The sequence below is a fragment of the Notamacropus eugenii genome, chromosome 1, assembly GCF_028372415.1.
Source record: "Notamacropus eugenii isolate mMacEug1 chromosome 1, mMacEug1.pri_v2, whole genome shotgun sequence".
Taxonomy (NCBI): Eukaryota; Metazoa; Chordata; class Mammalia; order Diprotodontia; family Macropodidae; genus Notamacropus; species Notamacropus eugenii.
Window position 1 is genome coordinate 125,266,511 of NC_092872.1, and position 23,981 is coordinate 125,290,491.

General features: G+C 35.4%; 1 protein-coding gene across 1 annotated transcript in view; it reads left to right on the forward strand.

Moving 5' to 3' along the window:
- Nucleotides 1-23,981, forward strand: part of RAB8B (RAB8B, member RAS oncogene family) — an 82,657-nt gene that overhangs the window by 13,434 nt on the left and 45,242 nt on the right. The window lies entirely within an intron of this gene.

Genomic DNA, 23,981 nt, shown 5'->3' on the forward strand with positions numbered 1-23,981 from the left:
GGGGTCCACTTTGGCTGAAGTGTTCAATTCCTCTGAATTCTGCTGTAATAAATTTTCCTTGATACCTTTTTATGTGTCAAGCATGTTTCTAACAAAGGCTATCAGTATACCCAAAGAATATCTAAAGAAAATAAGTTCTTATCTAAAAGAAGTTTAATAAATACTGCTTCTAGCAGTTGTTTTCTTAGGTTGTAATAGGAATTTGTATCTATGATTAAGTATTGTTTCATATAGAAATGCTCATATTTTAATCCCTAGTAATATGAAAAATAGAAAGGAGACATTGTGTCACTAATCACATAACTTGGAAGTGTCATAGGCAGAATTAGAACTCAGGTATTCCTAACTCATAGTCCAGCACTCTGCACACTGTGACGCACTGCCTCTGATTGAGAACAGCCTGCTCATTTTACAAACCCAGAAACTGAGGCCCTAGTAAGATGATGTAACTTTCCTGAGGTCCCACTGTAACCAAGTAGTCAGCCTAGGAACCAAGTCACGGTGTTCTGCCTCTGAATCTGTGTCTCTTTTACCAGCACACTGCTTCGTGGGAAGCCAATGCTACAGTATCAACCATATCAAAGTATTAGCACCTGTCTTTATGGCACTTGGGTTTACCAGGTCTGAATACCTATTTTGTCACCAAAAGCTCTAGAAAAAAATACTAGAACATCCATATGTATGCACATACACACAGACACTTTTAAGAAAATGCATTATCCCTATGCATTCTATCGTAATACAAATTCATTAAAACAACTAGGAATTCCTGTACTTGTATTCAGCTCAAATGTTTAAATGAGGAAGAGATGTCAACAAAACATTTAATAGAAGCAGTTTCTTGTTTACTCCTCAAAGCAAGATGATTGTAGGCAGGCTTACAGTTCATATATATAATAATAATTAGAGCAAACATTTATATAGTTTTTGAAGGTTTGCAAAGTACCATTTACCGGCATCTCGGAATTAGGCCCTGTAGGTATCATTACCACTTAAATATAAGGAAGCTAAGACAACGGATAAGTAACTTGCCCACAGTCACACAGCTGGCATTTGTCAGAGATAAGTTTCTAACCCATGGCTGGTTGATTGCAGATCCAGCATTTTTTCTACTATAAGGGGCTGTGAAATGGATGGAGTCTACGTTTCATGGAATTACCCTTAAGAAGGCTGCAGTGTTCACTGTGTGGTCATGATTAAGTGATTATGATGACGTCTAGAAAATTATAATTTTCCTTAAGTGAGAACATTGTACTAAAGGAATCACAGAATTTTGTGATTGAACTTGCAGTTTCTGTCTCCACTGAGTGAATCTAGAACCCTTTCTCTGGGAATCATATTTTAGGGTCTTATTTGTTAGAAATGACTTTCAGTGGCTTATAAGTTTCTTATAAGGACCAACTTTTCAAGAAGCATGTTAGAGGAAAATAATATTTTTTTTTTTACATCACAACAAAGCTGCACCTTTTCTATAAACTAAAATAATAGATCATCTATAAACACTGTGTAGGAGACAGGACTAGGAAATTTGTGTTTGAGGGCTTCCTTCCAGTGGCTATAACTTTCAGGTTTGACATTGCTTTAGGGAAGTAACACTGAATGCTTAAGGTAGAGGGTTGCACACTCACAAATAGAAGGAAACATAATTATAGCTTAAACCTTATCGCTCTTTCTTCACATTGAACTTACAATATATTTTAGTAATTGTGGGGCCTAGATAGAATGTGGTTGGAACACTAACTGTGAACTTCCTTCCTTTGGTATACTCAGTTAAAAACTTTCATGTTAGTTTGATCTTTCTTTTTAGGATAAAAATGTATATTTTAGTTTATGCAACTTTTTATTTCCTAACTTTCTCATCAGATTCAGTTTTAATATATAGTAACACCTAATTTCTCTAGCAACCTCAACTCTTTGGAACACAGTTGAGAACCAGGAAGAAAAAAAAGAAGTCATCAGAGTAGCTAAAGGTGATGTCACAAACTAACTAAACTGAATGTACTTTACGCATAAGAGTATGAAATCTCTGAATGGCTCATGGTACATAAAGTTCTAAGTTTGACTAACTTCATAGCCTATTGGATGTTAGAATTAGCAGAGTAAAGAAAATGGGAGCATGGGAGAGATAGGTACTTTGACAACTAGCTATCAAATAGCCTAAGTATTAAGGAAGTACAATAACTCTTTTGGTCTGAAGTCATTTAATTGAGACCCTACATACCACAGTAGACACCAAGATTATCACTCTTTTACAGCATAATATAATACAGTTCAATGAACTTGAACTATCAAAAAAAGGTCAATTTATGTTTATTATAGTACTTAAGAAGGCAGGAAAGTATATAACACATTTCAGAAATGATACCATGGAAAAGGATTATAATTAAATAGGTTTTAAGTATAAACTGCCAGTTGTTCTTGGCACTCTTTTGTCCCTTGGATTTTCTAGTGCTGCATTCTTATGGTTCTGATTCTCTGACAACTTTATACCTTCTTCCTTGGTTCCTCATCTTCTTCCTTTCTCCTAAATGTAGCTATCCCCCAAGGTACTATCCACAGACCTCTGTTCTACCTTTCCTTTTATTGGTCTCATTTGCCTCAGTGCTTGTTATCATTTCCAGGTGGAAATCTCCACAATCCACATCTTCAGGTTGAACTTCCTTTATAGGTTTTGTTCTTTATTTCCACTACCTGATGAATATTTCCACTTTCATGTCTTTGAGAGGCAATCTTGCTTTAATGGTAAGAATACTGGAAGTCAGCTTCTGATTCTGACACTGTGTCACCATGGTTCAATTTTTAAAACTCTCGGATGCTCTGTTTCCTCATCTATAAAATGAAGATAGTACCTGCAAATGTTTCTATTTATTTCACAGGTTTATTATAAGGATCAAATTAGTTAATTCAATTACACACTTACTAAATTCTTACTGAATACAAAACACTTTGCTGTGTTGTGGATACAAAGATAAAAAACAAATGACTCCCTTCCATGAGTGGGTTTATATTCTAGTACTGTAGCGGAGTGCTCACAGTATCTTTCCCTTTCATTCTCTCTTTGTTCTCATTGGGAACACCTCAATTGAAGTCCCATCATCTGTGGCTGGAAGTATGCTACAGCCTGTGCATATTGCTTGAATTTTCAGTGTGTGTGTGTGTGTGTGTGTGTGTGTGTGTGTGTGTGTGTGTGTGTGTGTGTGTTTATACCTAGGAAATCAGCAAATCCTACAAATCAAGGCTTGGTCTATTGTTTTGTTTGTTTGTGGATGTCTAGGTTTGAGAAAGTGATGAGAAAATGTTAATAGTGCAGGTTAAATTTAAAAGTTTGTCCAAAAGCCAGTTGTTTGACATTTACCAACACACCTTATCTGTGTCTTGACTGTCAGAAGGGTCTCCTAGGCAGTCTTCCTACCTCTGCTCTATCTGCTGTGTCATCTGTTAGCCTATTGCTCAAATAATTGGATCATGTCATTCTTCTCAAAGACCTTTAGTAATTCCCCATTGCTTACCAAAATATCAAATCCTAATCCCAGCATTCAGGTTGGTTTCTTCCTGTTGTTCTATCTTTATCTCACTGTACTCCTGTATTCCAGTCATATTGTGTCCTTCTCATCCTGCCCCTTTCCTGGCTCCATGTCTGTTTGTGTTGTCTTCATCCCTAGAATGGGGATGCATCTTTGCCTGTTGGAATCTCTTCCTTTAGGATAGTTCAGGTACTGCCACCTCCATTAAGCCTTCCTTAATCCTTCTAGCTAAAACTAAAGTCTCCCCCCTGATGTTTCTTAGAGTTTTTTGTTTTGATTTTACCTTTGTATTTCTTGGATTCTGCCTTATAGATATTCCTCCATGGTCTAGATCATCTTTGTGTCCTCCAGTCCTGGCACAATGCTTTTAATATGACAGGCACTTAATGAATGTTTGAATTAAATTCTAGCTGGAAACTTTATTTTTGTGAAATAGCTAATTCCCTAATAATACCAGAAAAAAAGATAGTTAAAGCATTTATCAGGTTCTTATAGTGTGCCAGGCACTGTGCTTAAATGCAAAGATTATACATACAAGCTGACAGGACAGTCCCTGCACTCAAGGAGCTTATGATCTAATGGAGGAAGACAACACATAAAAGCAGGGTAGGGGAAGAAGGGGAATGCTCAGTTTTCAGCCTAGCTAAGGTGAGAGCTCAGCATCCACAGGTGAAGTGGAGGTGAAGAATGAGGTTGGTGGTTGGAGAGCAGACAGCAGAAATGAGATCTATTTAGTGTGATGGTTTTAGGTTATAGAATTATGACCAAAAGTGGAAGGATGGGTAGTAGAATTTGTTTGGTGGGATGAGGAGGTGGTTTTTGTTGTGCAATAGACCATCCAGTACCAGTCAGAGGAAGAAGAGACAAGTGATTGTGGTTTGTGACTTCCTGCTAAGGAGAAATAAGAGACAGCTGCTGTGGCCTCCCTGGGCATATATCTTGGAGGTGACCCAGAGCTTTTCAACATTCTGGTTCCTTTGCCTGCCATTTCAATGCTCCACAGTCGACTGTAATTCTGCCTTTTCAGTCTTACCTCATTTTTCTCTTCCATCCACTGTATGTTCCAACTCAAATGTCTTTTCAAAGTGCACTAAGTTCTCCTCTCTCTGGGTCTTTATGGCTATTGGTCTCTATGTTTAAAATGTGCTCTTTTCCCCATTTGACTTATTCATTTCCTGCTCTTAGCTTGAGGTCCAGCTCAAATGTTCTGTCTTCCAGGGGTCTTCCCCCCTTTTACCTCAGCCCTTTGTTTTTCAGCTCTCCAATGTACTTAATTGCTATATACTATAATGTAATATTGTGATCTATGTTTATGATTTTCCCTTTCACTAGACTGTGAGCTCCATGAGGGGGCAGCTAATTATAGTGTTTTGCACAAGATGCTTAAATGCTTTTCACTGCATTATCCTCTAGAACTGTCCTTTCAGTTGTTGAGGAAAAATATTAATTTAAGAAAAAAATTCTTTCAATCTATTCTTGGGGTGAAGTTTGTTGCCATCTCTACTTGCCTCAGCTGGTTTGAGAAAACAGTGTGAGAGTAACTTTGGGTACAAAATATCAGTGTGAATTCAAGAAGTTAAGATTTTCATGGTCCAAGACTGGGCATGCACCTAGGGCATTTTGGAATCTTGTGGATAAAGGGGGAAAAACTGTAGACAATGATCTCTTCTGGAGGAGGGAAATATTTCACTTTGAAAATTCCAGCTCAATTTCCTATGTTCAGCTTGTGAATTTTAAGCGCTGATGAAATAGGATTCTTTCTTTTTGGAGGCCTTATGAATTTTAATGAGTTTGTTTTCATTCATGAATAGGAACAATACTTTAAATCTTTGAAACATCCAAGCTAAGTTTTGTGCAGAAAAGCACCAAACTTGAATATTAGTTAATACGTTCTTTCTTTTCCTAGCATTGATAATAATTTCTTAAAATGGGATAATATAAATAATTTTTCACCATGTAGATAAAATGTAGATGCAAAATCATTTTCCACAGTGTAGATAAAAGCTATTAATTTCTTTTAAAGGTCAACTTCCTGGTCAAAAGATTTATCTAGATAAAATGCACAAGCATATAACAACACCATTTTCCCATTTCATTTTTTTCTTTGATGTGCAATCCAGATAATGAGTATATTTACAAAATATGTATAAAGGCTGGTTTAGATTGAATTTTGTACTCTACTCAATTTGTATTTTACTCAAATTCAGATTTGAGGATGAGATAGAATACTATCCTACTTTAGAAGGGCCTGAAACCATCCTGCTGTCTTTTAGTAGACTTATCCCAAAGGTTGTATTTGTCCTTCCTTCTTGAAGAGGATTATGACATCAAGATGATGGCATGACTTGCACTTGACTTTGATATGAGTGAGGGAGGGTTGTACAAGGTCACCAGCCTCACTTTCTCCTCTAGAGCCATCTGGGTCCAGTGGCCTGATATTTACCAGGATAACTAGAGATGGCCCAGGATGCAATGGGAGATCCTGGCCATTTTTGGCTAAGGTCTTATCATATTCTCACTTTGAGTGAGATTCATCCATTCAATAATTAGGCCTTTTAAAGCAGTTACTCAAGGGATGACCCCTTTTAATAAAAAAAATCAAACTGGAAGGAAAGACCTTCAGGTCTGTCCCCAAGGACTGTTTGTAGAAAAGCTCTACTCCTCTTCTTATTTTTCAAATTGAATTTATATCCAAACTACACAACTTTCTTTATTCTCAAACCTACATTTGGAAATTCATTAAAAATAATGTGCTTTCTAAGTAGTATCATATAGGTCATCCTTTTACAATATTATAACAATCTTATACCTTAGAATCTAGTTGTTGAGTTTTGATGGTACTCATTGGGTTTATAGCATATTTACACAAATTCAACACCAGGTTGACATGACAGCTTTGAAAGAGGGCACTGGGGGTCAAGTGTAGTAGCCTGGAAAGATATGACATGACCTCAAGTCCTATTGTGCCCTGAAAATGTCCGATACCCTAAGATGTGTTAGCTCTGTGAGAGCAGAGACCTTGCAGTGTTCATCATTTTTGTACTCCTTAGCCTAGTGGTTCTTCTAGCTCTCCCATGATGCTGTCTTCTTCAACATTCAGTGTGCCAGCATTCTACTGCACCACTATCAGAAAAAAACAAAAAAACCCAAACCCTTGAGAGCCACTGCTTTAGGCCCTAGTTAGTCCTGAACTAAATAGTTTACAGTGAGTGTCATCTAGATGGGAAAATGGTTGTGTTGCAACAGTCATAGTCTTTAGACAGCTGTGACTGTTAAGGAACTTTCAGGTCATCCTTGATGTTACTGGTTGGTATCTCAAAAACAGTAGAGACAGTGACAAAGAGGCACAAACAGAAACCGGGAGGTGTCCTGGTGGTAGGAGAGAGAATGGGGAAAGAAGGGTTTGCCAGCTGAACCTAAGATTCTCTTGCAGCTTATGGTGCATTGGCAGGAATCTGCTCATTTTAGATTAGATACATCTGTGCAAGGGGTGTCATATCCTTATTCAGGAACATCTGGCAACAGATCTCCCAGGGCAGTGAGCGGTTAGCAGAAGATAGAAAGTTCAGGCCAACAGTTTGAAGATCAAGGGAAATACTTCTTCCCTCCCCCTCTACATTTATTTATTTATCAAATTATATTTAATTTTTTCCCAATTATATGTAAAAACAATTTTTAGCATTCTTTTTTTAAATATGGAGTACCAAGTTTTCTCCCTCCCTTTCTTGTTCCCTTCCCCCAAAGCAGTAAGCAATTTTATATGTTAGACCTGTACAACAATCATGCAAAACATTTCCATATTAATCATGTTTTAAAAGAAAATATGGACCAAGAAAGAAATCATGAAAAACAAATAAAGTGAAAAATAATATGCTTCAATCTGCATTCACACTCTATCAGTTCTTTCTCTGAAGGTGGATAGCATTTTTCATCCTAAGTTCTTTGGAATTGTCTTAGGTCTTTGTATTGTTGAAAACAGCTAAGTCTTTCACAATTGAAAATCATTCCAACATTGCTATTACTGTGTACAATGTTCTCCTGGTTCCACTCACTTCACTCTACTTCAGTTCATGTAAATCTTTCCAGTTTTTTTTTTTTTAAGCATCCTGGTCACAATAGTATTCTCTATAGCACAATAGTATTCTATTATAATCATATATCACAACTTGTTCATCCATTCCCAAGGGAAATATTTTATTGAGCTACAGAAGTTGCACTGTTTCACTAGACTGTAAGCTCCATGAGGGGGCAGCTAGTTATAGTGTTTTGCACAAGATGCTTAAATGCTTTTCCATGCATTATCTTATAGAACTGTCCTTTCGGCTATTGATGAAAAATATTAATTTAGGAAAAAAATTCTTTCAACCTGTTCCTGGGATAGAGTTTGTTGCCGTCTCTACTTGCCTCAGCTGGTTTGGGAAAAAAGTGTGAGAATAACTTTGGTCACAAAATATGTTTCCGCTAGTGCTAGTACAAAGTAACAAGTATTATGTGCAGATTGGTTCCGCTACTACAAGAGAAAATGAAAGATTAGAGGAATGACTCCCTCCTCTTTGGTTTACCAGGGAGAATCAATCAATCAGCAAACATTTAAGTGCCTAGTATGTGCCAAGGGCAATTAGGTGGTTCCATAGATAGAGTGGCAGGCCTAGAGTCAGGAAGACTCATCTTTCTGAGTTCAAATGTGGCCTCAGACTCTGACTAGCTCTTTGACCTCGGACAAGTCACTTACCCTTTCCTCATCTATAAAATGAGCTGTAAAAGAAAATGACAACCACTCCAATATCTTTTCAATAAAACCCCAAATGGGGTCATGATGAGTTGGACATGACTGACAATAACAACTGTGTTCCAGGCACTTGGCACTGGGGATACAAAAAAAGGCAAAAGACAATTCCTGCCCTCAAGGAGCTTACAATCTGTGAACTGTTCATTGAAAACACTGGAACATATTTCAAACTAGGTGAAGCTGGACAAAGACAAATTTAAGTTTAGAATAAGGAAAAAATTCCTAACAATGAGAACTATCCAAAAAGTAGAATGAATTACTTGGATTGTAGTTGATTTTCTCTTACCAGATTTTATAAGCCAAAAATCACCATTTCTCAGGTATATTATAGAACAAAATCCATTTAGCCATGAGTTGGACTAGATGGTCTCTGAGTTCCTTTCCATTTCTCAACGTCCATGATTGTGTGCTCAGAGGAAAAACCTAAGGTGTTATAATACTTGGCAGTCCCATGTTGTAAGAAGTCCTGAGTGGCCATATAGCCACATGAAATGAATATTTTGGAGGTGGATGTGAATGTGGAATGTGACAGAGTCCTTTCTGAGACTCTTAGACCTGAGAACCCCCCCCATTTTTGGTAATGTAAATGGGCACAAATGAATTTAGAAATCACTGCTAAGGATTAGGAAGTCCTGGGCTTGCAAACTAAAGACCTTAGGGGCCTAGATGCTGTTTTCCTTACTGCTGCCAATTGAAGGTAGGGGCTTTGGAAGAGAAAGGTGAATTTGAAGGGAAAAAAAGGAATAGTAGTTTATGGTACTGTTATTTGAAAATGGGATTTTGATTTCTGGATGAGGGTTTAAAGTGTAGAAATGATAGCCTCTTGGTTAGTGATGGGAATAAATTTAATGAAGATTATCTCATTAAATTATATTTCTCTAGAGGCTTATAGATCAAATAAAAAGGTCTTTAAAATCAAATTGAAGAGGAAGGGAGAAAATTACCTTTTTATATCCACTAACTCAGATACCACAGAGAGTCATGTATAAATATGAAGAAGAAAAGCAGTTAAGCGGTTCAGGAACTCACAGAAGACAGTACCCACTAAAGGGGGGCAGTAATCAAACACATGACTTTCAAGGTAGTTAGTAATGCAGTAGATAGAGTGCTGGACCTAGAGTCAGGAAGACCTCAGTTTGAATTCTGCCTCCAACGATTACCAGCTTTGTGACCTGAGACAAGTCACTCACCATCTGTTTCCCTCAACTGTAAAATGGGGATAATACCAGAACCTACCTAACTGGGTTGTTGTGAGGATCAAATGAGATAATATTGGCACTTAGTAATTACTGTGTAAATGGTAGCTATTATTATTATCATTAGATATCCATATACAAATATCCAGAGTATAAGTGCATATGCTAGAGATCATAGTATCCCCTTTCGTGACTTTAGAGTGTATTCCCTTCACTTATAAAGATTACAGTCTATCTTTAATTAAGTTGTTCACTGCATGTGTGTGTGTACCTCACACACACACGTACACACACACACACACACACACTTTTATTTCATGACTAACAAACTTCTTTTTTGGTCATATTTCTCCTTGGTGGCTTTTATGGTGCTGCTTGTTCATAAGTCACTTTTGGTAATATCTAATGGTAATAAAATGAACTAGAGATCTTAATGCAAGGAAGTGATTTGAAATCATAGATATTACTAAGACTTGGTGGGATATCTCATGTGAAATATGGCAGTAGAAGTGTAAACTTTATTTCAAAAAGAATAGATTTAGATAAATAAAGCAGTAGAGTAGCAACCTTGGATATTAACACTTTATATTCGTGATAGGAAATCTATGAAATAGTACAACAAGGTAGAGACCATTGGATTGAAGAATCATGGAGGGAGAAAGAGAAGCAAAGTTGCATTGGGAGTATAATGTTTAACCACAAAACAAAAAAGACAAACAAAAAACCCTGTTCCCACACACAAAAATGTGCTAAGTATTCAGGAAACAAATTGAGCCAAAAAGCATTTATTAAGTGCCTACTGTGTGCCAGGCACTGTGCTAAAGTATTGGGGATGCAAAAAACAGCAAAGACACAGAATCCTGCCTCCCAGCAACGTCTGAAGTTCCTTGAATGGGGGGCAACAATATGCAAACAACTGTGTACAAATAAGGCACATACAGGATAATGCAGAGGGAAGGCACTGCTATTAAGGGCAATTGGGAAAAAGTTTCTTAAAGAAAGTGAGGAAATCATACAGACATTATGTCATCACAATAGAGTTTCACAGCTACCTGAATGTCTTCAGGAGTGCTTTCTGATAAAAACACGAGAAACTCATTTTTCAAAAGTTGGAATACGTGCTGAAGGGAACTGCAGTTCTGGACTAAATTTTGACCAAATAGGGAGGAGTTATTTTCCAGAGCAGAATGACAGTGACTTTATAACCAATGATAGGTGAGGTGAGGAGGGGACAGCCAGACATACTTTGAAATACTTTTAACACACTACCTGGTGGACATTACCACCTGGATGTCACAGGCATCTCAAACTTAACATGTCCAAATCTCAATTCACAGCTTTCCCTCTAAACCTACTACTTCTCCTAATTTCCCTATTTCTGTCAAGGGTCTAATCAATTAGTAAACATTGTGCTAAGGCACGGTGCTAAGAACGGGGATATCACCATTCTTCCTGTCACCCAGAATTACAAGGTAGGAATTATCCTTGGCTTTTGACTTCCGTCTACTCCACCAATATCTACTTGGTTGCCGCATCTTCATTTCTACCTCCTTAAGATAACTTGCAACGTTACTAGCACCTTCATCACCTCTGTTCTGGTCTTGTAATAGTCTGCGAATTGCCTCCAGTCTCTTCCTTCTCTATTCCATCTTCCACAAAACTGCCAAATTGATATATCTAAGGTGCAGGTCTGACCATGTGGTTTCCCATTGCCTCTAACAAAAAATGCAAACTACTCTGGCATTTTAAACTTTTCCCAATCTGGAGGCAACCTGTCATTCAAGGCTTATTACACATTACTTCCTGTACACTGTTGTGCACCAGATTTACTACTCCCTCTATGTGGCATTCCATGTCATACCTCTCTGTTCATTCTTTGTATAGGTGGTGCTCCATGATTGGAATGTTCTTCCTTTTTACTTCTATCTCTTCTAAGTTCTCATTTCTTTCAAGGCTTGACTCAGACACTACTTTCAGAAGCCTTTTCTGATTCCCCCAGTTGTTACCCTACCCCAGCAAATTCTTTGTATGGGTTTTATATGTATCCAGTATTTACTTATCTGTGAACATGTATCCCTCCAGCAGAAGATAAGTTCCAAAAGAGCAGTGACTATCTCACTTTTTTTTTTGTATTTATATGCCCAGTACATTATTTTTAATTGATTCTTGTTGATGGATTTTGGAAGGGTGTATTTCTGTTGTTTTAAAAACTATTTCTTTATTTTTTTATTCTTCTTTATTTTTTAAAAATTATTTCAGTTTTCAGTGTTCTACAATCACTTCCATATATCTTAGATTTTTTTTCCTCCCTTCCGCTCATTCCCCCCTCCCTTCCCACTCCCTTCCTGAGATGGCATGCAATCTTACATAGGTTCTACACATACGTTCCTATTAAATACATTTTTACCTTAGTCATATTCTTCTATGAATATGTGGTTTAGTAAGAAACTTTTTATACATCACCTGACACTTTGCCATGAAATTTGTACTTAAAGTTGATTTACTTAAGTTTTGCCAGAATACTTACTGAAATTCTTTTCTTCCTCCAGGCTTAGTTACCACATCCTTGTCTACTATTAAAGGGCTGTCTCTGACTTTGTCTGGAATAGAAAGCATGGCAACATTAGCCTGATGTATATAATGAATCTCTGAGGGAATTAGAACAGGTCCACCTACCACATCTCTTAAATATACTTAGAAGAAAGCAATCTTTGTCCTTTTTTACAACCCTGTCACTTATTTTTTTACTCTTACTTAAACATTCACTATTAGGTATCAGTTACTCGTCTTGCTTTGCTTAACCCAATTTTTCAGCTTTTTGTTTCTTTAAAATGCAAACTTAGGCGGAAACTGGGAATAGACCAATGCCTGACACCGCACACAAGAATAAAGTCCAAATGGATACATGATCTAGGTATAAAGATTGATACTATAAACAAATTAGGGAAGCAAGGAATAGTATATTTGTCAAATTTATGGAGAATGGAGAAATTTTTGACCAAACAAGAGATAGAGAACATTATGAAGTGCAAAATGGATAATTTTGATTACATTAAATTGAGAAGTTTTTGCACAAACAAACCCAGTGCAACCAAGATTAGGAGGCAAGTAGAAAATGGGGAAAAAATTTTCCAGCTAGTGTCTGTGGTAATGTCTCATTTCTAAAATATATAGAGAACTGAATAAAATGTACAAGAATCCAAGTCATTCTCCAATTGATAAATGATCAAAGGATATGAACAAGCAGTTTTCAGAGGAAGAAATTGAAGCTATCTATAGTCATATTAAAAAAAATGCTCTAAATCACTATTGATTAGAGAGATGCAAATCAAAACAACTCTGAGGTACCACATCACTTCTATCAGATTAGCTAATATGACAAAAGAGAATGATGATAAATGTTGGAGAAGATGTGGGAGAGTTGGAACACTAATTTGTTGTTGGTGGAGCTGTGAGCTGATCCAACCATTCCAAAGAGCAATTTGGAAGTATGCCCAAAGGGCTATAAAAATGTGCATATCCTTTGACCCAGCAATATTGCTTCTAGAACTGTATCTCAAAGAGATCATAAAAATGGGAAAGGGTCCCACATGTACAAAAATATTTATAGCAGCTCTCTTTGTGGTGGCCAAAAACTAAAAATCAAGGAGATGCCCATCAATCGGGGAATGACTGAACAAGTTATGACATATGAAAGTAATGGAATACTGTTGTGCTATAAGAAATGATGAGCAGGAAGACTTCAGAGAGGCCTGGAAAGACTTATATGAACTGATGCTGAGGGATAGGAGAAGAATTAGGAAAACTTTGTACACAGCAACAACCACAGTGTGCGAGGAATTTTTCTGGTAGACTTAGTCCTTCTTAGCAAAGCAAGGATCTAAAAAATTTCCAATGGACTCGAGGCAAAATGCCTTCCACATCCAGAGAAAGAACTATGAAATTGGATCCAGAATGAAGCAGACCGTTTACTTTTGTATTATGTTTTGTTTTATGGTTTCTCCCATTCATTTTAATTCTTCTATTCAACATGACTAAGGTGGAAATGTATTTAATAGGAGCATATGTGTAGAACCTGTATAAGATGGCACACTGTCTTGAGTGGAGAGGGAAGGAGAAGGAAAGGGGAGAGAGGGGGGAAAATCTAAGATATATGGAAGTGATTGTAGAACACTGAAAACAAATAAAATAATTTTTAAAAAAATTTTTAAAAATGCAAATTTAGGTAGGTGATAACTTAGATAATTCTGTTGAAGTGTCTTTTCCCACTTGGGCACTATTGTTAATAACAGTGTTCGGTAATCGCTACTTCAGGGATCCCCAGTCTTTTTTGGCTGGGATATGTAGCAAAGAAGGAAGGACACGTGGTAAATGATAGTTAACTTGGAGTTATCACAGGTAGGACTTTCAAAGCCTAATTTTCACATTAGAGATGCTTACCTTTTTCCTTCCATATAATTAGTGCCTTGTCTCACATAAAAATAGAAGGTCAGAAATTTAATGCATTCTTTAAAAGTCCAAATAACTAGAGTTGTACCAAAGTAATTTTTTATCAGGTGATAATGAGTACTTTAAGGTAGTGGTGTCAAACTCAAATAGAAATGAATCTTGCAGGCTTAGAAAACCACAAATGAACACTATCTATGTTGTATTGTATTTTTATTTGTTTTGTTAAATGTTTCCCAATTTCATTTTAATCTGTTTCTGGCACCACTCAGGAGTATTGGGGGGCTTATGAATTTGATACCTCTGCTTTAAGGTACATATAGTATTGCCTTATCTTCAATTAAGCTTTTGTCTTTTAAATGGTTTTTATAGTCTATATTTTATGGAACCTCTTTTTATACAGCAATAGAAGGAAGACCATGGTCATAAGTAAGATTTCTTTGTTTTATTTAAAATATGTCACATTTAGGGGAAAAAAAGAATGAAAGACTAACTCTTCTTCCAAATTTGCCTTGATATTAAAATTCCTGGATTTTAATTTTACCTATTAATTCATTAATCTTTTTTTTTTTTTTTAGTGAGGAGAAAAATGCTGAAAGGATACATTTTGTAGATCACAAGTATAGAAATAACATTATCAGAAAATATTTTACAGATGTTCTTAAAACTAAATCCAAATTGAGTAAATTCTTTCCTCTTTAGCTTGTTGGGTGGTTGGGAAAGTAGTTCTATGTGGCACAAATGTGTCTCCATCTTAATCTGTACATACTCAGCAGACTTTTCACTTAGCTGACTTACTTATTAACCCTATATGCTTAGTTCTAGTGGTCAGTCTAATGAGAAAATGTAAAAAGAGAAATTGAGAGAAAACTTTCATTTGAAATTTTGTGTGCTTTCTAGCTTTTATAAGAACTTAACAAAGTTGAATTTTCTTAAAACACATGCTAATGTGAAATGACGTAATTGTCCAAAAGCCTGCCTCACCTGAAACCTAAAGCAGCAATTTTTTTTTTGCTTTATATTTGGTCTGCACCAAAATTTTCTTATGTTACCATGAGTTGACTGGCCAGTACATTTAATATAAATTTTAAATAAAAGTGAAATATTACTCATCTTTCTTTTACTGCAGTCTCTTAAAAGCATGAATGCTTTTAATTTGCTGCTAATTTAGCAAATAGTTTTTCCAGTTCATTCTTTCTTCTTATTTGATTTAGAAGCAGAAAATGCAGGGCCATCTTATAAACATTCTAGGTAGTACAAGTTAATAATATGATCCCTTTAACGCAGGAATATAATTAGTATACTTTCTTGTTTCAGTTCATGTTCAACTCTGAATTAAGGTTGGTGTTGGTTCAACTCAATTATGATCGGAGTGAATTCATATTAGAAAGTATTCCATTTTATTGAAGAAGAAGGAAATGGTCCAGTCTCTATTCAACAAACTTCAAAATTAGTGGTTGTAATTTGATGTAATTGTTTTCAATTTAAAAAATATAAAATGAAAAATATTTTAAGATGCAAAATGTTTTTTTAATTGGGTGGGAGAAAAGAAATGACACCTCTCAGCTTCAGGAATAATGAATTAGAATAAGTAATATAAAATATCTATGTTTAATGGGGAAATGGCCAGCTATTGGGGTTCCCTAACTGTTTGGTCACTTAGAGAATCACTTTAGTGAATTGTCCAGTATTTGGAGCATGATCAGAAAATACTAGACCTTTTAAACTAGATCCCCAAAGGCCTTTCCTCATATATAATCATTCACAGATGTGTGCATGTTGTTACATACTCCCATGGTGAAGCATGATATAATTTAGCTTTGCTTGCTTGCATATTTTCAGGATATAATTAAAAGCACATGTCATTGGCAATAGTTTACTATGATGTTCACTTACATTTTTGTTAGACTTTGGCAGGAGCCTGAAGCATGTCATAGGGTCTAAATCGTCTAAATTTTTCTTTGTTTGTTTAAGAAAAGCTTTTTTTGGAATCTGCAGAACTGATCTCACTGTACTGTGATTATTCTGCCTTACGTTTATCCTGCTTGCATGACCATGGGTAAATTCAGACTACTGGTAGATTTTGCTTCATTAGTAGAGATTTTTCAGTTTTAACTATATTAATTTTTTGTATCTCTTTCAAAAATAAAAGGATTTTTATTAAAAATAAAAGGGAATAAAAGAATTTCAGTCCCTGTTCTGTTGCTAAGTTTATGCTTTCATGATCTGCCTACAGCCAGGTATCCAATTAGTGCAAACAGCAAAATAGGAATTCCTTTATGAAGCAGTTATGCTATTTGAATTTATATTGCATCCTTGGACCGGAACCAACTGCCATATTTTACATAATTATAACTTTGAATAGTGCAAATTTTAATGCATATGAACACTATATGAGATTATTTTCACTAATCAGAACTTGTAATATGTGCACGGGAATTTGTGCTTTCTTACATTTTTAATTTTTTTAAAAATATTTTTGTCAATATATAAGTTGATCATTGTTGTTTTAATTTAGTTGTACCTATGAAGAAAATTCTAGTTTGTTTTAATTCACATTTGGTCCAACTTCTTCCAAGATTCATTCCCTTCAAGTGTAATATTATTGAGTGAATAACGCTTGGGTCACAGCCTTGTCAGTGTCCTGGAAAATTATCATGCCCTCCTAAGATGTCTGCATTATTCAAGTCTAATAGAGTTACTGTAGTGTGTCTATGCTCAAGACTGTAATCTTTCATCTCATTTAAGTGATATGGACACCAGTTTTGTAACTCTGGCTCTTCGTATTGCAGGTTGTCTTCTAGCATCGTTAATTTTAAGAAACATAAAAGCTTATGTTGTAAATTTAACAGCTGTAAGGCTGCTGATAAACCATCTTAAAAGGAGGTTTTTAGAGGAGTTCTTTCAGCTGATTGTCTTCTCTTCCTGAGTGAGTATAACATTAGGATGGACTAGTTTTCATCTCAAAACACCGTGCATTTTCATTTGTTTCTTGCTCTCAAGAACAAGAATTGTGTGAGATATACCAGCATACTGTCTTCATCAACTTTGTAAAAACATAGGAGTTTCTAGTATTTCAGGTTTTAAACCTTTTTTTCTTTTCAGAGTACTCCAGTTTAGATATAAAATAGAATAATATTGATCATAAAACTTAATATTATTATAGATAAAATTAGTTTTGCTAGGGTGCTGATTTCTTTGGAAGTGAATGTTCTTAGTTCATAACACTTGACAAATCCTTCATGTCTGATAGTGTAAATAAATTAATGCATATGCAACACCACATTCTTACATTAAGAAGAATATGCCAACTAAAACTCTTTGGTATTAAAATCCCACTGTGTATTATTGTATTATGGCCCATGGTATTAATTAAGCCCATTGGCTTCATGTGGAGGCTCATTTCTGGCTATTCAAAATCAAATAAAATGAATGCAGGTTTGAGAGAAGACCATTACTAATGAATCTTCAGATTGGCTTTGATTAAGATAAACCAAAAAATCATTGAAGCTTTTAGAAGGCATCTTAGGGCCTTTGGACCTTGGAAAACTTCATTTTAGTTCATCAGAAGGGAAGTTAAACTTGAATTCCACCTTGGGCTAAAGCTTGTTTCTTTTGCCCTGCTCTAGTCCAAGCTCATGATTAGTAGTTTTGAATGGTTCTAAAATGGTTCCTTCAGGCTTGATTTGACCAGTCAGATACTCAGCCTGCCCATAAACAGATTTCCCACAAGAGTAGTTAAAGTAAGAAATTTGTTTGATGGGACCTGCGATTTAACCAGAACTTCCTACAGATCAACATATTCCCTGAGACTTTTAGTCTTGGGAGAACTTCAGTCTGGAGACATTAAGAAGTGAAATGAGGTACTTGCCCAAGGTTTCTTAGCTTGCTTCTGCCTGAGGCTGGTTATGAAATCAGTCTTCTGACGCAAAGCCTGTTTTCTACCACTGTGCTGCCTTTCTTAAAGCCAGAGTTTTAGTAATGTTTCTGTTCTCATTTGGCATGTAATGTTTTAGAGAATTAAGAGTTATGGATCAGTTTAAAACAAGTTGCTTAATACACTGAGGAAAAAGAAAGTGCCTTATTGCTTTTGTTTCATCTTTGAATCAGAAGCAAAAATATGCAGTTGAAAATTAGACTTTTTTTTTTCAAGATCCAGTACCCTAGTGCAACAGTATATTTCTTGATTTTAATATGCTATTAGAAATTCAGGACAAATAACCATTTGAAAACTTGCTCCAAATCACTAATGCAAATAAAAATAACCCTGAGATCTCTCACCCTTTATTAAATTGCCAAAGTTGACAAAAGATGGGAATAGTTTCTATTGGAAAGGTTGTAGAAATACAGGCACACTAAATATACTCTTGGTAGAACTGTGAATTGGTCTAACTCTTTAGGAAAGAAATATGGAATCACGCTCAGAAAGTGAATAAAATGTCCATGTGCTTTGCCCCAGAGATAACACTGCTGAGCATATTTTCCAAGGAGGCTAATGATAAAAGGAAAGGTCCAATACATACCTTATATTTATAGCATCACTTTTTATAATAGCAAAAAAATTTAACTCAAATTGATGCCTGAATTTGATTGGTTTGTTGGTTACTTTTGCTGAACTACTTATCCTTCCTCTTTTTTACTCATTGTCATAAGGAATTACTCTGGTTTTGAAAGGGGAATAGCATATATTGGGAGAGGAAGGTAACAAAAGATCATTAGAATTAAAAACTAGTAAGATGTACATCAAGATAATGGAAAACTATTTTTGAGTAACTATCCAATGTATGCTGAGATTCAAGTATAACATGTTAAAAAAATTCTTCTAAATAACTTTTGAATATTAATTTTCTTATCTACTTTATTCACATTCATTTTACTGGCAAAAGAGTATACTTCTAGAACATGGAGATTTAGAATGTTATAAAATCAAGCATTTACAGGAATGGTCTAATTCATTTAATTTGTATCTATATATACTAAGCCAGAGAGATTTTTAAAAAATGTGGTAAAGATTCTAATTTTCTGTCTCATTACATAGGACAAACTAATATTTTATTTGCCTAACTGTTTTTTACTCTTCAGAGTAGACTATTGTATCCATTCTATATTATTTAAGTAAAGTCATTTTATCTTATTATTTTAAAAATTGTTATTGATACTTCCAGTTTTTATATCACTTTGATGTCAAACATGTCTTTGCTCACTTCCCTACACACTGAACTGCATCTTTTGTGATAGGAGCAGTATCTCTGATTGAAACTTGTGGTAATAGTCCTTATTGCATAGCTAGAAATTGACCATATGTGCCCTAAGACTGGAAATTCCCTGCCATCCAGACTAGTTTTCCCTCAAAAATTACTAAAATTCTCCTTGAGATTTAATTAGTCCAGGGGACTAAGACTTAAACCATTCATATCTTCCCAGTCACCAAAGACTTTTATAAAGTCCTGGACTTTCCACTCTTTGTAAATCAACACAAACCATCAAATGTGATAGCAAGAGGAGCTGTACTTAATCAACCAATGCTATATCTTTGCTGAATACTTTCCCACATTGTTTGTTGATTAAATTTATTTTTGTTAAAGGTTATGTGGATTTCAGGTGTCTCATCCTAAATCTAAACCACCAAACCCATCTGAGTCAGGGTTGGCCAGAGTACCTCATAATACAGAATAGAGCAGAAACGGGGAGGAGGATCTGTTCAACAAAAGCAGGCAACACATTGAATCTGATAAAATATGCATCGTTCCTCTCCTCTGCAAAGTAGAAAAGGAAATGCATTTTCTAACCTATTCCTCAGAGCCAATCTCAGTCATTTTAATTACAAACTGTTTATGTTTTTCCATTTACATTGTTGTAATTATAATTGATTATAATTATATAATTGATTACTTTGCTTTACATCAGTTCATCATCTTTTAAAGTATGTCAGTCTCTTTACTTTTATTTACCACTTAGTCATTTTACCATTTAGCCATTTCAGGCCCAATAGCAATCTACTTTGTTTCAATTTGTTACTACGTCAACTACTACACTTACTTCTTCTAGTTCTATTACTATTCTCATCCTGCCTCCAAAAGGCTGTAATTAGTATTTTAATGTATAAGAGACCTTTCAGCTTTTGCTTGCCTAACAGAAAGTCCTGATGTGGACCTTTTAGATACTTTTTAAAAAAACATACTGTAATTTCAAATTTCTTTCCAGAATGGTCAGATCCATTTATAGCTCTACCAACATTGCCTGACTTTCCATAGCTGAAGCTCCCAACATCTACTATTCTCATTTTTATGGTCTTTCCCAGTTTGGTGGGTGTGAGGTGAAGGTGTGAGGCATCTTTAAAAAAAAAACTTAACAAAACAAGCATTTCAATGTACAAAGCAGAAAAAAGGGGCTTTACATGAAACTGAATCTATATACAGCTTGCTTTTTCATTTTAAGTATATAATAAATTCATCATGTAACATTCAAAGCTATCTTGCATAGTTATATTATTTTCTAAAATCCCTTTATTTTGAAGAATTACCATTATTTCCCTGATAGTATGGTCTTATTTTGTTTGTGTGGAATGAGTTTAGTTTCTTATCCCTATTAAGTCCTTCCCCTTAATGCCATGACCTTTTATTCTTTCCAGTGTTACACCCCCTCTGGGCTGACTTTCTTCACTTCTAATTCCACTGGATTCATGAGACAACTGATCACTTCTCTCCTTAGAGACCCTCTACCCCCAGCCAGGGACTTATGAGCCCCTATCTAGTGTTAACAATTAGTAAGCTAAACTTCATTTAGCTTTTAGAAATAGATATTGACTAAGTATGTATGGCAAGAGCAGTTCATACAAAAAGCATCTCCCAGAAGTCTAGGATACCCTCTCCCTCAAGTACATTCATAGTCCAAAGGAACATGGGCTCAAGCTTAGAATGTGGCAGAGGGGTAACTAATAGCTCCTGTTTGAGTGGAAGCCTTTTTTTTTCCTTTAGGAAGTCTTCAGAAGTTGTGTGGAGCCTTATGTTGGATACCCACATTCAGATCTGTGCACAGTCCTGAAGCTGCTTTTCCTTGAACCTAGTTTATACCTTCTCTGATTCTGTGATTCAGTAAAAGACATTCTTACCAGATAAATATCAGGGTATATCATCTTTTTAGATTCATTAATTGAGGTTAGGAGTACGAAACACACTCTTATACTAGCTTTAAACTAAGGATATCATGTGAGTTAGTTCTGAAAACTCAGCAGAATTGATATAAATGTCATATCCCTAAAATAGGACATGTTACTGAGCCAAGGTTTTATTCCTGTACTTTTTAAAAAATAATAATTTGTTTTTTGTCAATTACTTGTAGAAATAATTTTCAACATTTATTTTAAAAATTTTTAAATTCCAAATCCCCTGCTCTTTCTCCGTCCTTTCCCCTCTTCTTGAGGCAGTAAGCAGTTTGACATAGGTTATACATGTGTAATCATGTAAAACATATGCCTATATTAGTCACATTGTAAAAGAAAATACAGACCACAAAAATGGGGAAATGAAAAATAATGTGCTTTGATCTGCATTCAGATTCCAGCTGTTCTTTCTCTGGAAGTGGATAACTGTTTCATCATGAGTTCTTTGGGATTGTCTTGGATCATTATATTGCTGAGAATAGCTAAGTCATTCACAGTTGATCATCATACAATATTAGTGTTACTGTGTACAGTATTCTCCTGGTTCTGCTCACTTTAGTCTGTTATCAATTCATGTTAAGCCTTTCCAGATTTTTCTGAAAATATCCTGCTTTTCATTTCTTATAGCACAATAGTATTCCATTACAATCACGTGCCACAACTTGTTTACCCATTCCCCAATTAGTGGACATCCCCTCAATTTCTAATTCTTTGCCACCACAAAAAAGCTACTATAAATATTTTTGTACATATAGGTCCTTTTCCCTTTTTAAAAAATCTCTTTGGGATATAGACCTAGTGGTGGTATTGTTAGATCAAAAGGTATATACAGTTTCATAGTCCTTTGGAATAGTTTCAAATTGCTTTCCAGATTGTTTGGATCAGTTCATTGCCAACAGTGCATCAGTGACCCAATTTTCCCACATCTTCTCCAGCATTTATCATTTTTATTTTTTGTCATTTTAGCCAGTCTGTTTAATGTAGGATGATACCTCAGAATTGTTTTAATTTGTATTTCTATAATCAATAGTGATATAGAGCATTTTTTCATATGACTATAGATAGCTTTGATTTCTTTACTTGAAAGCTGCCTGTCGATATCCTCTGACCATTTATCAATTGGGGAATGTTATATTTTTATAAATTTGACTAAGTTTTCTATATATTTGAGAAATGAGGCCCTTAACAGAGATACTTGTTGTAAAAATTATTTCCCAGATTTCTGCTTTCCTTCTAATTTTGGCTGCATTGGTTTTGTTTGTGCGAAATCTTGTTAACTTATTATAATTAAAATTATTCATTTTATACCTCATGATGTTGTCTATTTCTTGTTTGGTCATAAACTCTTTCCTTATCCATACATTTGACAGGTAAACTGTTCCATGTTCTCCTAATTTGCCCACGGTATTATCCTTTATGTCTAAATCATTTTGACCTTATTTTGGTATATGATGGGATATGTTGTTCTAGACTTAGTTTCTGCAAATTGTTTCTCAGTTTTCCCAGCAGTTTTTAATCAAATAGTGAGTTCTTGTCCCCAAAACGTGGATCTTTCGGTTTATCAAACACTAATACTATATAATCTATTCCACTGATCTACCACTCTGTTTCTTAACCAGTACCAGATTGTTTTGATGACTGATTATTTATAATAAAGTTTGAGATCTGGTACAGTTCGGCCACCTTCCTTCACATTTTTTTTTCATTAATTTCCTTGAATTCTTGATCTTTTGTTCTTCCAGATAAATTTTTGGCAATTTGATTTTTATGACACTGAATAAGTAAATAAATTTATGAAGAATTTATTATATTGGCTTGGTCTACTCATGAGCAATTAATATTTTTTCAATTGTTTAGATATGATTTTTGTGTGAAAAGTGTTTTGTAATTGTGTTCATATCTGGGTTTCTCTTGACAGGTAGACTCCCAAATATTTTATATTGTTTACAGTTATTTTAAAAGGAATTTTTCTTTCTATCTCTTGCTGCTGGACTTTGGTAATATATAGAAATGCTGATGATTTATATGGGTTTATTTTATATCTTGCAATTGTGCTGAAGTTATTAATTATTTCAAGTAGTTTTTTTAGTTAATTCTTTTTTTCCCCTTTTTTCTTTCTTTCTCTCTTTCTTTCTTTCTTTCTTTCTTTCTTTCTTTCTTTCTTTCTTTCTTTCTTCCTTTCTTTCTTTATTTAACATTCATTTTAACAAAATTTTGGGTTCCAAATTTTCTCCCCTTTTGTCCCCTCCCCCCCCAAACACCGAGCATTCTAATTGCCCCTATGACCAATCTGCTCTCTCTTCTATCATCCCTCTCTGCCCTTGTCTCCATCTTCTCTTTTGTCCTGTAGGGCCAGATAACTTTCTATACCCCTTTACCTGTATTTCTTATTTCCTACTGGCAAGAACATTACTCAACAGTTGTTCTTAACACTTTGAGTTCCAACTTCTTTACCTCCCTCCCTCCCCACCCCTTCCCCTTGGAAGGCAAGCAATTCAATATAGGCCAAATCTGTGTAGTTTTGCAAATGACCTCCACAATAGCTGTGCTGTATAAGACTAACTATATTTCCCTCCATCCTATCCTGTCCCCCACTACTTCCATTCTCTTTTGATCCTGTCCCTCCCCATGAGTGTCGACCTCAAATTGCTCTCTCCTCCCCATGCCCTCCCTTCCATCATCCCCCCCCACCGTGCTTATCCCCTTATCCCCCACTTTCCTGTATTGTAAGATAGGTTTTCATACCAAAATGAGTGTGCATTTTATTCCTTCCTTTAGTGGAATGTGATGAGAGTAGACTTCATGTTTTTCTCTCCCCTCCCCTCTTTATCCCTCCACTAATAAGTCTTTTGCTTGCCTCTTTT